Below are 14,745 nucleotides of genomic sequence, written 5' to 3' on the forward strand. Positions count from 1 at the left end.
TGATAAATTTAGGTTTTTTTTTTCTTTTGTCAGAGTTGTTGATGTTGATGATGATGATGATGATGATGATGATGATGATGATGATGATGAGATGATGCTGATGTTTAGATCCAGGTCGCCCTTGAGATCAAGCAGACTTATGATTAAAGGTGTTATATTCATCTTCGGGTCTTTTGTTTTTCAGTTCGCACACACACACACACACACACATACACACACACATACACACACACACAACACACACACACACACACACATACGCGGGTACACTCGCACGCACACGCACACACACGCACACACACGCATGCACACACACAGACACAGACACACACACACACACAAATGAATGTTAGCAAATATGTCCTTTGTCAAATGTTGACCCCAGCGGTCACGAACAAATCTTTTTATGATCACACAAGAATATTTGTTTAATATTTGTATTGAATCATTTCTTTCCTAACCGTGTGACGTGTGTGACACATTTTCAGAAGGAATGCTTTACAATTTACAACAGAGGTTTTAACCTGGAAGTGTCTGCACCACCCCCGGGGAATGCGAGAAAACATTTTCAGAGAATACGGCAACATCTCTGAGTGGTGAAGAGTGAGGGTCGTGGTAAATGGTTGGGAACTATTTATAATAACTGATAATGTTGGATGTTTTGGTTATCCTTCTTAATTGGCTCATTTCGGGAACGAAACCCCGAGCCAGGTTCAAATATATCTTTCCTTCTATTCTTTAATTCCTTTTATTCTTTAATTCCTTTTATTCTTTTATTCCTTTTATTCTTTTATTCCTTTATACTTTTTATACCACTGTTAGGAACCGAAATTGAAACCGAATTTCGCATTCGACAGTTTGTACACTTAACTCCACTATATTGACGCAAGCCAGCAGGTGAGCCTTCTATGGTTTCCTACGATGCAAAAGATAGCAGCCAAATCTCCTACAAACTACATTCTACCGCAATAAAAAAAAGTAATAACTTAAAGACACGTTTGCATGACCCAGATACGTTGTCTGGAAAATAAGAAAAAGGTGGGAAGGTCACGAATAGAATGCCATTTATCACTAAGTTTGCTTAAACGGGACTGACTTGCAGTTAAACAACATTGCCACCTATCAATTAGTAGTGGCAATGCTGGAGCTTCGTCATCATCGGCACTTATGGATCTTCTGTCGGCTGCTATGATGAGCATTGACTTATCCGTTCAACTGAGTTATCTGGTCGCTATGTTAACGTGTAAGTGGTTGAGTGTTCCGTAGATATTCGTACCCTTATAACACTTCTCATACAGAATTGATGTTGACATAATGTGTGACGATATTAAAACTTCTTGAATCCGGAAACGAACTACCACAGCTTCCGTCTACCTGATTCTATTTACAAGGCTTGGATCATCCTGAACTCATAGTTAAGCGTTCAAGGATGGCGATGCGAAGCGAACTCAGCCACACCTGGACTCATCATTAATCTGATAGGATCTTATAAAGTGGGGATGAGCTTACGTTGTTGTTGTTGATGATGATGACGACGATGATGATGATGATGATGTTTAGATCCAGCTCGCCCTAGAGATCAAGCAGATTTATGATTAAAGGTGTTATAACCATCTTCGTGTCTTTTGTTTTTCAGTTCGCGCACACACACACGCGTACACACGCACGCACACACACATACACACACACACACACACAACACACACACATACTCATACATAAATAAATGTTAGTATATATGTGTATTTGGGCATGTATGTATATGTGTGTGTACATGTATAAATACATACATACATATATATATATATATATAATATATTACAAAATAAGAAAATGGATATCTTACTTATTGATGTATATTGTTTTATTCTGTCTTATTCTGTTGGATTTGGATGTTCCTATTTAATCTAAATAATCAGTTAATAAATTATATGAATTGGTATTATCTGAAAGTTGATGATTGTAAGAAATCTATTCCTCCATTTTCTTATTTTGTATTATGAATTTGAGGTAAAACATTTTACCTTCACCCATATAATACAATAAATGAATTAATTGCATTGCAATTCTTAGCATTTATGCATTAGCCTTCTGGGTTCTTTACTAGCTGTATATTGGATATATGATATCCCATAGTGGGTTACACTCATAACCCCTATCTCACTTTGTAATATTATATATATATATATATATATATATACACACACACACACATGTGTAGCATTTCTGTGGCTAGATTATGCAATACGCCATTTTTAAACTTTTAAAGAGGATAGGATATCATTTGAAAGATATTTAGCGTCTATTTCTTGCAGGTCAAATATAAGGGAGCTCTCACGTTGATTTAAACGCAGTTTTACTTTTCTTAACGGTATCGATAAAATTTCTAAACAAACTTATATATGATTTTAAACATATTTTTAGCTTCGCAATAAGAAAATATACACCGTTATTGAAACACGAGGCCTTTCTTAACAGCCAGGATAAAAGATCGACTGGATTAATCGATCACTTTCGGTTTTCATTAAAGCGTCCGTCGAGAACAAAAAATACAAAGCAGATCTAGGCAGGAAAACATTAATGAATAAGATATATATATTCTATACAGATTTTTCCACAATAGTCGTAGATAGATTATGAAGATAACACTGATAATATATCACGATGCTATACTAAATACGCTGTCAATATTCATTAGTCACGAACAAAACTAATAACTTGGTTAATGGCTTACAAAGCTAACGGTCAGTCAAAATTCGACTTCCGAAGGTAATGTTGTGATCAGTTATAGTGACTCTGCCAACTAAAAAAAAAAAGGCAGCGACACACACCAATATCACCTCGTCCTGAAGATGAGGCTACGAAAGCTTAGAAGTGTTGATGATGGATGTAGGGACTTAACGGTCGCAAACAGACTGCAAAGAATTCTTAGGAATATAGGATGAAAATCTTGATTTAAAAAGGCTAAAACTAGGACATGTATACAAACATACATATAGACTGACAGATAGTCTGAGAGAGAGAGAGAGAGAATGCGAGCCTCATATATTTTTGTCATATATGAAGCAGGGTTACACAAATGATACAGGTTTTCGTTCCATATCACCTTTTAATCGACTGTATACTTCAGTGGATCAAGAACATACATAATATCACGTGATCACGTGACCGACCAGACCATCAGATGTTTTACACATCGCTGGTCACAATGCGTTCGCATTGTTTTAGCCTTCGAATGACGCCACCCCGCTGGCTAAGCGAGCAGGCCAACAGACGAAAGAGTGGGAGAAAGTGTCGTGAAAGAGTACAGCAGGGATCACCACGCCCTGCCGGAGCCTCGTGGAGCTTTTAGGTGTTTTCGCTCAATAAACACTCACAACACCCGGTCGGGGAATCGAAACCGCGATCCTACGACTGCGAGTCCGCTGCCCTAACCACTAGGTCATTGCGCCTCCACATAATATAATGTAATATAATATAAATTAATATAATGTACAATCATGGAAAACTCCTCTAAAGCACTCGGATTTTCCTGGCAAATTACTGAATATCTAAATATTGCATGTGAGCCTTCCATATAATGTAATATAATATAAATTAATATAATGTACAATCATGGAAAACTCCTCTAAAGCACTCGGATTTTCCTGGCAAATTACTGAATATCTAAATATTGCATGTGAGCCTTCCATGTTTGTACAATATATTAAAATATATTCCTCTATCTCAATGATATTCACCCCCCCACACACACACACATGAATATATATATGTATCTGAATGCATCCATTCATACATATATACACATATAAATATACATACATACAGACAGATAGACGTCCGTACGTACATATATATTGTTTACTATTAGATCTATTGTCATAACCATTTTTTTTAATCCTTAATTTTGAATTTAAATTCCATATTCTATTGCCTCTCGTTTTTGAAAATTCGATTTTTCCCAGTCGATTTCGATTTATGGAAGAGTAAGTTTTATCATTTGAAATTCCAATCTAAAAAAAAAAATATGAAAATTGTTTTAAATTGACACCCCCTACTCAAAGTTTATTTCCTAGTCATCACACCCCATGTGTTCCACTGAATATCTTTAGTTTTATCTCCTTTACCTCATTCTTTAAAGAAATTTATTGCCAAGAATTTGGTGAAAACGCAAAACGGTAAACATATCAATTAGAATGCTATGTAGAGAAGAGCTATTTAATGATTTGTGTAGGACGCTTCTTTAGTTGGGAAAGAATGGAAAGCATTAGTCTTTATTACGAATGTTGGATCTGAAATGTAAACAAATGATTCACATGCTCGACAATGAGCAACGCAGTTCTTCAGATTCGAAAGAAACGAATGAGTTAGACTCTTTAAAAACTGATGCACTCTATGTATATACAAATGATTCACCAGGTTCCCGCTGAGGATCTGATGAAGACAGGTTCTGTCCTAATAAGAGAAATAGCTCTTCATAGGGTGGGAAAGATAGGAAGTGGTCGATTCTATCGTGACTAGTAAATCACAATTATAGACATACCGCTTCCTTGACGCAGAGGAAATAATCTAATGAAGTCAGCGACAGCCCAAATAGGGAAATTGCCGTATGCGCCGCTGTATAAAACACACTCTCGTAAAAGACTTGCTCCTATTTTACGAGTATACTTTGTCGGGATAAAATTTAATGTGTTTAGTCATAGGCCCAGGTATGGCTGTGTGGTTAAGGAGCCCACTTTGCAACCACGAGGTTTCGCGTTCAATTCCACAGCGCGACACCTTGGGCAAATATCTGCTATCAGAGCCGCGAGTCGATCACCGTCTTCTGAGAGAATTTAGTTGGTAGAAATTGTATGGGAGATCTTCAAGAAGCTTGCTTCCCAACCACATGGTTCCAAGTTCAGTTCCACGGCGTGGCACCTTGGGCAAGTGTCTTCTGCTATAGCCTCGGGCCAACCTAAGCCTTGTGACTGGATGTGGTAGACGGAAACTGAAAGAAGTCCGTCGTATATGTATATATATATATATAATATATATATATATATATATATATATATATATTATATATATACATATATGTGTGTGTGTGTGTGTGTGCGCGCGCGTCTGTGTTTGTTCCCCCTCCGCCATCGCTTAACTATCGGTGTTGGTATGTTTACGTCCACGTAACTTAGCGGTTCGGCAAAAGAGACCGATAAAATAAATACTAGGCTTACAAAGAATAAGTCCTGGGGTCGATTTGCTCGACTAAAGGCGGTGCTCCCGCATGGCTACCGTCAAATGACTGAAACAAATAAAAGAATATATACATGCAAGCGTGTATGTATGTATATATATATGCGTTTATGTTTGCCCGCCACCATCGCCATCACTTGATAGAATAAGTATCATACTGGAGTCAATTATTCGACTACACTCGTGAATGTGGTGCCCTGGTATGGCCGCAATCCAATGACTGAAACAAGTAAATCATAAAAGATACGCTTATTGAAAGATATCTTAAAATGGTTTTATAAAGGAAAATTTATGATTCTGTGCAGTGACAGTATACTAGAATCGTATCAGGACAATCACCCCACCCCCGACGACAACAAGCCCCTGGGAAAATTAACCCCGTTGGTTAATTACCCTCTTTCCAATATATTAAGAAGTTTTTAAATCATAATCTGTTGTCCTCAAGGGTAATTATTTTTGGGAAGTTGTTGTCCATGATGGATAAACGTCCAAGACTCACTAGGATACAGTATGAAGCCACAAATTTATCATACATAGATTACGTTATACGAATACGGGTATTTCAACTGTCAGTCGAACTCTTTTACTCTTTTGTCTTTTACTTGTTTCAGTCATTTGACTGCGGCCATGCTAGAGCACCGCCTTTAGTCGAGCAAATCGACCCCAGGACTTATTCTTTGTAAGCCTAGTATTTATTCTATCGGTGTCTTTTTGCCGAACCGCTAAGTTACGAGGACGTAAACACACCACCATCGGTCAAGCGATCTTGGGGGGACAAACACAGCCACACAAACACACAAACACACACACACACAACACACACACACACACCACACACACACACACACATAATATATATATATATCTATAATATATATATATATAAGTAGGAAAGAATGGAGCTAAGCGAAGATTTAACAAAATTCCTTTATTTTATTTTGGACATATGTTTCCTATACTTATAATATTAAATTAAACTTCAAATTTCCGCACTAAGGCACAGAGTATATGCCCTATGGTCGTAACTTCAACCGTGTTCTTTCTGTTGTGAGTTTGCTACCCAGGCATCGGTTATCTTTCGAATTATCCGTAATAAGATAATTCATTCATCTACTTATATATATATATATATATATATACAACGGGCTTCTTTCAGTTTCCGTCTACCAAATCCACTCACAAGGCTTTGGTCGACCCGAGGCTATAGCAGAAGACACTTGCCCAAGGTGCCACGCAGTGGGATTGAACCCAGAACCATGTGGTTGGTAAGCAAGCTACTTACCACACAGCCACTCCTGCGCCTGTTTAGTTGTTTATATTTTTGTCAAGAGAATTGCTATCATTTAAGATGTACAACTCGTATTATTGGTCCTTAATGTTTTATGTGACCGTGATCAGCGTCCCCACCACCACCACCAGGTTGGTGCACCTCTGCTGTACTTTCGTTGTCATCCATTCATTGCAAATAACTTACAGGAGGAAGAAAATTTAATATTCCTTTCGTGTTTCTAGGAGAAATTTTTTTTTTATTTAGGTAATTAAAAAAATGTTTCGAAAAGTAATACTGCCGTTAAATAACGTAAGGCATATATCAGGTGTTGTATATTCATAAGTTATGAATGTTGAGGAAGGCGTTATAATGAAATGGTGGAGGCGCCAAAGCCCAGTGGTTAGGGCAGCGGACTCGCGGTCGTAGGATCGCGGTTTCGATTCCCATACCGGGCGTTGTGAGTGTTTATTGAGCGAAAACACCTAAAGCTCCACGAGGCTCCGGCAGGGGATGGTGGTGATCCCTGCTGTACTCTTTCACGACAACTTTCTCTCACTCTCTCTTCCTGTTTCTGTTGTACCTGTATTTCAAAGGGCCGGCCTTGTCACTCTCTGTGTCACGCTGAATATCCCCGAGAACTACGTTAAGGGTACACGTGTCTGTGGAGTGCTCAGCCACTTACACGTTAATTTCACGAGCAGGCTGTTCCGTTGATTCGGATCAACCGGAACCCTCGTCGTCGTAAACGACGGAGTGCTTCCATATATCCCATAATGAAATGATGTGACCGCTACATAACTGCCGATGTACTGTAAGAAACTTTTCGTAAGCTTGTGCTGACAGCCTTTGACAATTTGGCTTGTTTCCAAAATATTATTTTTAGTAACAATGAAGGCGGCGTGATGGCAAAGTCGTTAGCGAGTCGGGCAAAATGCTTAGAGACTTTCCTTCCGGCTTTATCTTCTGAGTTCAAACTCCGCCGAGGCCGATCTTGCCTTTCATTCTCTCGGGGATCGATGAAATAAGCACCAGTCAAGCACTAGGGTCGATATAGTCGACAAGATCCCTCCTCAAAAAATTTCAGGCCTTGTGCCTATAGTAGCGGCGGCTGTCTGTCGTAGGCCGGCGCTGACTGTTCTGTTCAGACCACTTTTCTGAACAAAATGCCTTGGCTGGCGAGTAACACAGTTGGCTTGTCCCCACCCCCAACCAGACTCTCTCTCTCTCTCTCTCTCTCTCTCTCTCTCTCTCTCTCTCTCTCTCTCTCTCTCTCTCTCTCTCTCTCTCTCTCTAGGCCTCCACGCCAGATACCAAATGTTCTACAAGAGTGCAACAAGCCGGGTCAACGATGAGGCTGCCCTACAGTAGAAGCTCACTTGCTAGTTGACGCGCAACCGGTGTCTGATAATCTTCAAGCCATTGGTCTAAATTTCCTCCGCCTTGTCGGTTATCCAACGTCCTGCTACCGACGTCTTTCTCATATTCCTGAAACGGGAAGCTAAGGACTTACTTGCACTTGCCTTGCCAATGATGCCACCCCAGTCTACGGACTTACTCTCCTTTTTACGCCCCGTCACTGATGCGGGTGACGCACCGTACCATAGCCTATAGTAGAAAGGATTATTGGTAATATTTATTGTCTAGCAGACTTAATCTCATTCAGCTTCCTAGTCTACGGTACTCGGTCTCTCAACCGTAATAATACAGTTGCATTATATGCAGAGCAATTTTTGGATATATTTAAAAATACTAAAACATGCGTCTTCTACGCTCACGAATAACTCGTCTTCGTGTGGGACAGAAAGGAAGCGGTTGACTTTTTTTCTAACTGATAGATTCAAATAGTGACATACCGATATACCAAATTCTTTACTACCCACAAGGGGCTAAACACAGAGAGGAGAAACAAGGACAGACAAACGGATTAAGTCGATTATATCGACCCCAGTGCGTAACTGGTACTTATTTAATCGAACTCGAAAGGATGAAAGGCAAAGTTGACCTCGGCGGAATTTGAACTCAGAACGTAGCAGCAGACGGAATACCGCTAAGCATTTCGCCCGGCGTGCTATCGATTCTGCCAGCTCCCCGATATACCGACATACCGACATACCGCTTACTTGACACGTAGGAGAATCTAATAAAGAGAAGTTCAGTGTTGATAGTAATGGGGTCCTCATGACTATACTCCAGAGTTGTTTTCTTAGTGTCAGAGCCGAGTTATTATTATTAAAGTTATATACAGTTTTAAGACTGTTAAGCTGAAATCTACAGAAATACAATGTGGAGGGACTCTGCTCATTGACAATATGATGACAACTCCAGATAGAAGTGTAACGTGGTAGTAATTATTTGACTATGTTCCGCTGATGAAAACTAAGAAGATCGAAAAATATCTGGAGTTATCACCATACTACCAAAGGTCAGACCCACTCCCCGAATTTTTTTTTTTTTTTTAATTTGAAGTACTTCTAATTTCTTGGCCCATAAAATTTTAAACGTTAGCGGTGAATTTATCGCAAATTTTATTGAAAAATATTATGTATGAATCTATATGTGAGTGGGACCCAAACGAAGGTTTTTCTTTAAAGTATTTGCATTGTACCTAGTTTAAATATTTACATTCTAAGAAAAATCAGATTTATAAGACCCCAGCGTCTCCCAAAGCGCCCCCTTGACACCTGCTTCCCTTTTGTGAACTCACAAAATCTCTAATGGGACCCTACTATTCACGTTAAGAACTATTAGTCTCGATTGACCGGATGAAAGGCTCCGATTCAACATGGGTTTATTCATAACTAGCAGTATCGCCCGGCGTTGCTCGGGTTTGTAAGGGAAATAACTATATAAGCATTTTTAGAGAGTTATAGCCGAAAAATAGCAAAAAAAATGCATTAAAAATTGAAAAAAAATTAAGGTAAATTTTTCTTTAAATCGTTGACACATCGTAGATATTTTTAGAGAGTTACTTCCCTTATATAAAAGCGAAAAAATGCATTAAAATGGAAAAATATGATCGTAATTTTTTTTTAAATCGTAGACTCATCGTAGACGCGCGCTAATACCCTGAAGGGCTCGTTTGTTATTCTGGGTAACTTTCTGTAAAATTATTAAAATTTTGTTCAAACATCGCTATAGAAAATGGGTTATTAGCTAATATTCAATTGGGTATACAACAAAATTTTACGATAGAATTTGTTATTCTGGGTAACTTTCTGTAAAATTATTAAAATTTTGTTCAAACATCGCTATAGAAAATGGGTTATTAGCTAATATTCATTGGGTATACAACAAAATTTTACGATAGAATTTGTTATTCTGGGTAACTTTCTGATACCCATAATAATATTTATGGCAAAATAGGCCTTAATTTCATTTAAGGTTGTGGGAATAACAAACTATCGTTCTTTCGTTTTGTTTACGTTTAGCGTAACAGTTCGTTTCTGCCGTAATGATTTCAAATGGGCTCATTCGAAAAAGTAAATAGAAATAGTGTAAGGCTTTACTCTTCTGGGAAAGTCTGTGGCTTGGTGCAGTTTCTTCAGAAAAATCACCGAAAGAAACAGTTTTTTAATTTTCACTCCATTCAGGTGCTAATTCGTGTTCTTAATCGCTGTCGGATTCACTGTTTTCACTTTAATAGCTGCCAACTTGCAAAGACAAGGAGGAGAAGGGTGATAGCGTCAGTGAAACAATTCGCTCCCTTTGTGGTGTGTGCGTTTGCGTGTGGTGTAAACCAGACTAAGAAAAGCATTTGACACACACACCAGAATGTGAGTTTTCTGTAAATTTTGCTTAATTGGAGTTTAAATTTTAAAAACTGGACCTGGCATGACGCGATGCATTGTACTCTTAAAACTGCTAGGTAAATTGTAATTGAAGAATCCTATATTGTAGATTTGTATAACTCCCAAAGGGAGGCAGATAAAATCTGCCTTTTATAATAAGAGATAGCAAAGATAATCAAAAGCAGTAAAAGGTAAGAACGAGGCATTAGATTTGCTTAATCTAACTTTTTTGAAATTGCAAAGCTCAGGTGTTCATAAAACTGGTGTTGAAATATAGATTCTGTAATATTAAGAAAGTCATACATTTTATCTCTTGGAGTCGATGATAGGTTTTCTGGGGCTTTTTATGTATTTCTGTACAAAATAAACAAACTAGGATTAGTGGAAATATGTAATTAATCTTAAACTGATCAGCAGTTGATTATTATCTCTAACTACATTCAAATATCATGGAGGGGCAAAGCTTAGTGGTTAAGATGTTGGACCAATAATCGTAAATATGTGATTCAATTCCTGGACCGGGCGATGGTTGTGTTCTTGAGCAAAACACTTCATTTGACGTTGCTCCAGTCCACCCAGCTGCTAAAAATGAATTTTCTTCCGAAGGATCGGCATCCCATCCAGGGAAACCAGGAAACCGGCCCTATGCTCTTAAAGAAGTAACGCGGACAAACCACATTCTAATATCGTTGTCATCAAGTCAAGGCCCATGGGATTAACTTGGGCTTACGAGATGACACACCTCTACACATCTCGGTCCAGAACTTGAAAGCTTAGGTCATCAGTACTGGCCTAGGTGATATACTTTCTCAGCACGTCTACATTTGTTACCTTCCAAGAACCACGCGTGAAATGATGAAGTCAGGAGATTGCATGGTGTGACCGACGAACTTCGATTCACATCGAATTTTTGTGGTCACCAACAGTACAACAGCGGAGATGTCAACACTGTTGATATTCTCTAACCTGTTAGCCGTCCTGAGCCTTACGGAGCATTTTGGCTCAACAACTGTCCAGCAATTTCACCTGTGCAGTGTTTGTTATCCATTGACGGAAACTAAAGAGGCGGATGCACTTTTTTAAGAGCTTGTGAATATATTTCCTAAGGAAGGGATCTTAATATATACATGATGTAGCCGTGTTATTCGTTTACAGAGTAGTAAGCTATCACATAACAAGAAAATATTTAAAGTGTTTCCTTTTCCTGTCTGGAATAGCCGTGTTACTGGATAAGGACATTAACTTACTTCTCAACAATTTATGAGTTAATAAACGCTTCAAATAATTTTGCTAGCTAAAGAATGACATTTCCTACAACATATTTCAGTTAATACCGTTCTTGTTGTAAGCTGGCACAAACGTTAGCACGCCGGGCGAAATGCGTAGCCGTATTTCGTCTGTCGTTACGTTCTGAGTTCAAATTCCGCCGAGGTTGACTTTGCCTTTCATCCTTTCGGGGTCGATGAATTAAGTACCAGTTACGCACTGGGTCGATATAATCGACTTAATCCGTTTGTCTGTCCTTGTTTGTCTCCTCTGTATTTAGCCCCTTGTGGGTAGTAAAGAAATAGGTATTTCGTTTGCCGCTACGTTCTGAGTTCAATTTCCGCCGAGGTCGACGTTGCCTTTCATCCTTTCGGGGTCGTTTAAATAAGTACCAGTTACGCACTGGGTCGATATAATCGACTTAATCCGTTTGTCTGTCCTTGTTTGTCTCCTCTGTATTTCGCCTCTTGTGGGTAGTAAAGAAATAGGTATTTCGTTTGCCGCTACGTTCTGAGCTCAATTTCCGCCGAGGTCGACGTTGCCTTTCATCCTTTCGGGGTGGATTAGTTACGCACTGGGGTCGATATAATCGACTTAATCCGTTTGTTTGTCCTTGTTTGTTCCCTCTGGTGGTGGTCGATTTGGTAGTGGTGGTTATTAGGAAGAAAGTAGAATGTTCTCATCAGACCAAAAAACTTAGCCCAGATGCTTATAACAACAGAACGGGTATGAGACATTTTGGCACAGGCATTTTGGCGCCGCTTATTGGCGTCGTTGATTCGATACTAATTTTTTTGTTATCAAATACGTCAATATCAAATTTGACAAGAAATGTTCTTTATGTTTCTCTCGTTTTAGTATTTCTCTCGTTCTCTCCCTACTTCCCTCCTTTCCTCTGTTTCTCTCCCTCATTCTCTCTCTCGGTCTCTCTCTCGGTTTCTCTCTCCTTCTCTCTTTCTCTCCGATTATGTATGTCAACATATTGCTGTTTATATGTATGAGGCGAGGGAAAGTATTTATGTCGGTTGAGTTCAATTAATATATTGTAATGTGTCTCTCTTTCCACCACCACCCCTCTCTCTCTCTCTCTCTCTCTCTCTCTCTCTCTCTCTCTCTCTCTCTTTCTATCTGCATGTGCATATATCAACACATACTATGTTTTTTGCCTCCAGCGCCAAAAATGTACCGTCGCCGAAAATTAACCGACTGTCCACACACAGCAGTGCCAAATAATCAGCGGCTTGACAGCTGCGCCAAATCGTCTCATTCTATAGAAGAACGGGCTCCGCTAAAACATCCGTCGACAAGTGATGATGTTAAACCACGCAACAGATTAACTCAACCACCCACAAAAAAAAACAAAAAAATTAAACTGAATCGTCCTTGACAGCAACAAGTGAGAAAACGTAATTCACCAATTTACCTCGTAGTATTTCAGACACGAGAAACTGCCAAGTTAACATGCGCAAACAGGATTAAGCGGATTATGTTTTATCATATTTCTCGTAAGATAATCACACATCCGAGTTGTTGGGTTTGATGGCTTTGAAGACTGGGTACGATTATTACAGTACGGTTTTTTTGTAATATGAACTGTTAATGAGAAGCTAATGTCTGATATCAGTTTGTGTGAGGTTTTTTTTTTATTAATCTTAATTATTAATTTTATTTTATTTGTAATTTATATATGTGTGAGTATATACATACATACATATATATATATATATATACATATACATACATACATATATATGTATATATACATACATACATACATACATACATACATAATTACATACATACATACATACATACATACATACATATATTGCAGTTCTTGAATATTTCGGTTATCTTCGTGAAGCATTAAAGATTAAACAAATAAACAACACTACTACTACTACTACTACTACTAATAATAATAATAATAATAATAATAATAATAATAATAATAATAATAATAATAATAAATTACTGGTGCATTCCGCATGGAAAGTTTTTAAAAAGTGTTAGAAATAAAAATTAGTAAAACATATAGTATTTTTTTACTTGTTTCAGTCATTTGAGAGCGGCCATGCTGGTACACTGCATTTGGTTGAACAAATGGACCTCAGGACTTATTCTTTGTAAACCTAGTACTTATTCTATCGGTCTCTTTTGCCGAGCCGCTAAGTTATGAGGACGTAAACACACTAACATCGGTTGTCAAGCGATGGTGTGCGCACAAACACATACATACATACATATATATACATACATACATACATACATACATACATACAACATACATACATACATACAACATACATACATACATACATACATGCATGCATGCGTGCATACGACGGGCTTATTTCAATTTCCGTCTGCCAAATCAACTCTCAAGGCTTTGGTCGGCCCGAAGCTACAGTAAAAGACACTTGCCCAAGGTGCCATGCAGTGGAACTAAACCCGGAGCCATGTGGTTGGGAAGCCTGCGCCTGAAGCCATTCCTATCTATATGTTTATATAAACGAAGTCGCGTGGCTTAATGGTCAGGGTCAGTCTGTCGCGTGGTTATTCAATATACAACTGAGTGAACTGGTACAACGTGAAATGAATTCAAGAATTTGACGTACTGCTCTGTCCAGGGATCGAAACCATGATTTTGCAGTCGTAAGTACAACATCTTAACCACAAGGCTACTTTCTTTACCTTTTGTAATATATACAACTAATGTTAGAATAATAGTAAGAATAAATATAGAGTGGTCATGAAAAAAAAGAAGTTGCTCTATGAATGGTGAGCTTGCGTATTGATCTCCTAATTGTCCTCGCTGGGTCATAATATATTAAATTAAATAAATAGGGTTCCTGTTTCTATTTCATTGTGAAAATCAAGTGGAAGGCCGTTATCTCATTCTAAAGATGCATTTAAGTGGTTTGATCAAATAACTGTTCGTTGAGAGATTAATATAAAAAGTGCCAGTTCAAGGGGATGACGGAAATATACGAAATCGTACTGGAAGCCTTACGGTATTTGTTCCAGCTCTGGAACATACTTGTACAGACAAGGCAGATTGAAGGCTGAGTCTTTTAGCTCTATGTCCAATTGCATAGAGGGAACTCTGTTGTGATATTACTGGCAGTACCCGGTTCTATCTATTCATAAATGCACGGTGCGACAACTATGGAATTGTTCGCTCGA

At 38.4% G+C, this 14,745-nt stretch overlaps 1 long non-coding RNA gene across 1 annotated transcript; it reads left to right on the forward strand.

Annotated features, from left to right (window-relative positions):
- The first annotated feature begins 2,611 nt into the window (after positions 1 to 2,611).
- On the forward strand, positions 2,612 to 14,515 carry LOC118760897. Its single transcript, XR_004997025.1, has 4 exons — positions 2,612 to 2,622; positions 9,993 to 9,997; positions 12,961 to 12,965; positions 14,440 to 14,515. It is a non-coding gene; the product is annotated as an uncharacterized LOC118760897 (long non-coding RNA).
- Positions 14,516 to 14,745: the final 230 nt, after the last annotated feature.

The sequence above is a fragment of the Octopus sinensis genome, unplaced genomic scaffold (genome assembly GCF_006345805.1).
Source record: "Octopus sinensis unplaced genomic scaffold, ASM634580v1 Contig01403, whole genome shotgun sequence".
Taxonomy (NCBI): Eukaryota; Metazoa; Mollusca; class Cephalopoda; order Octopoda; family Octopodidae; genus Octopus; species Octopus sinensis.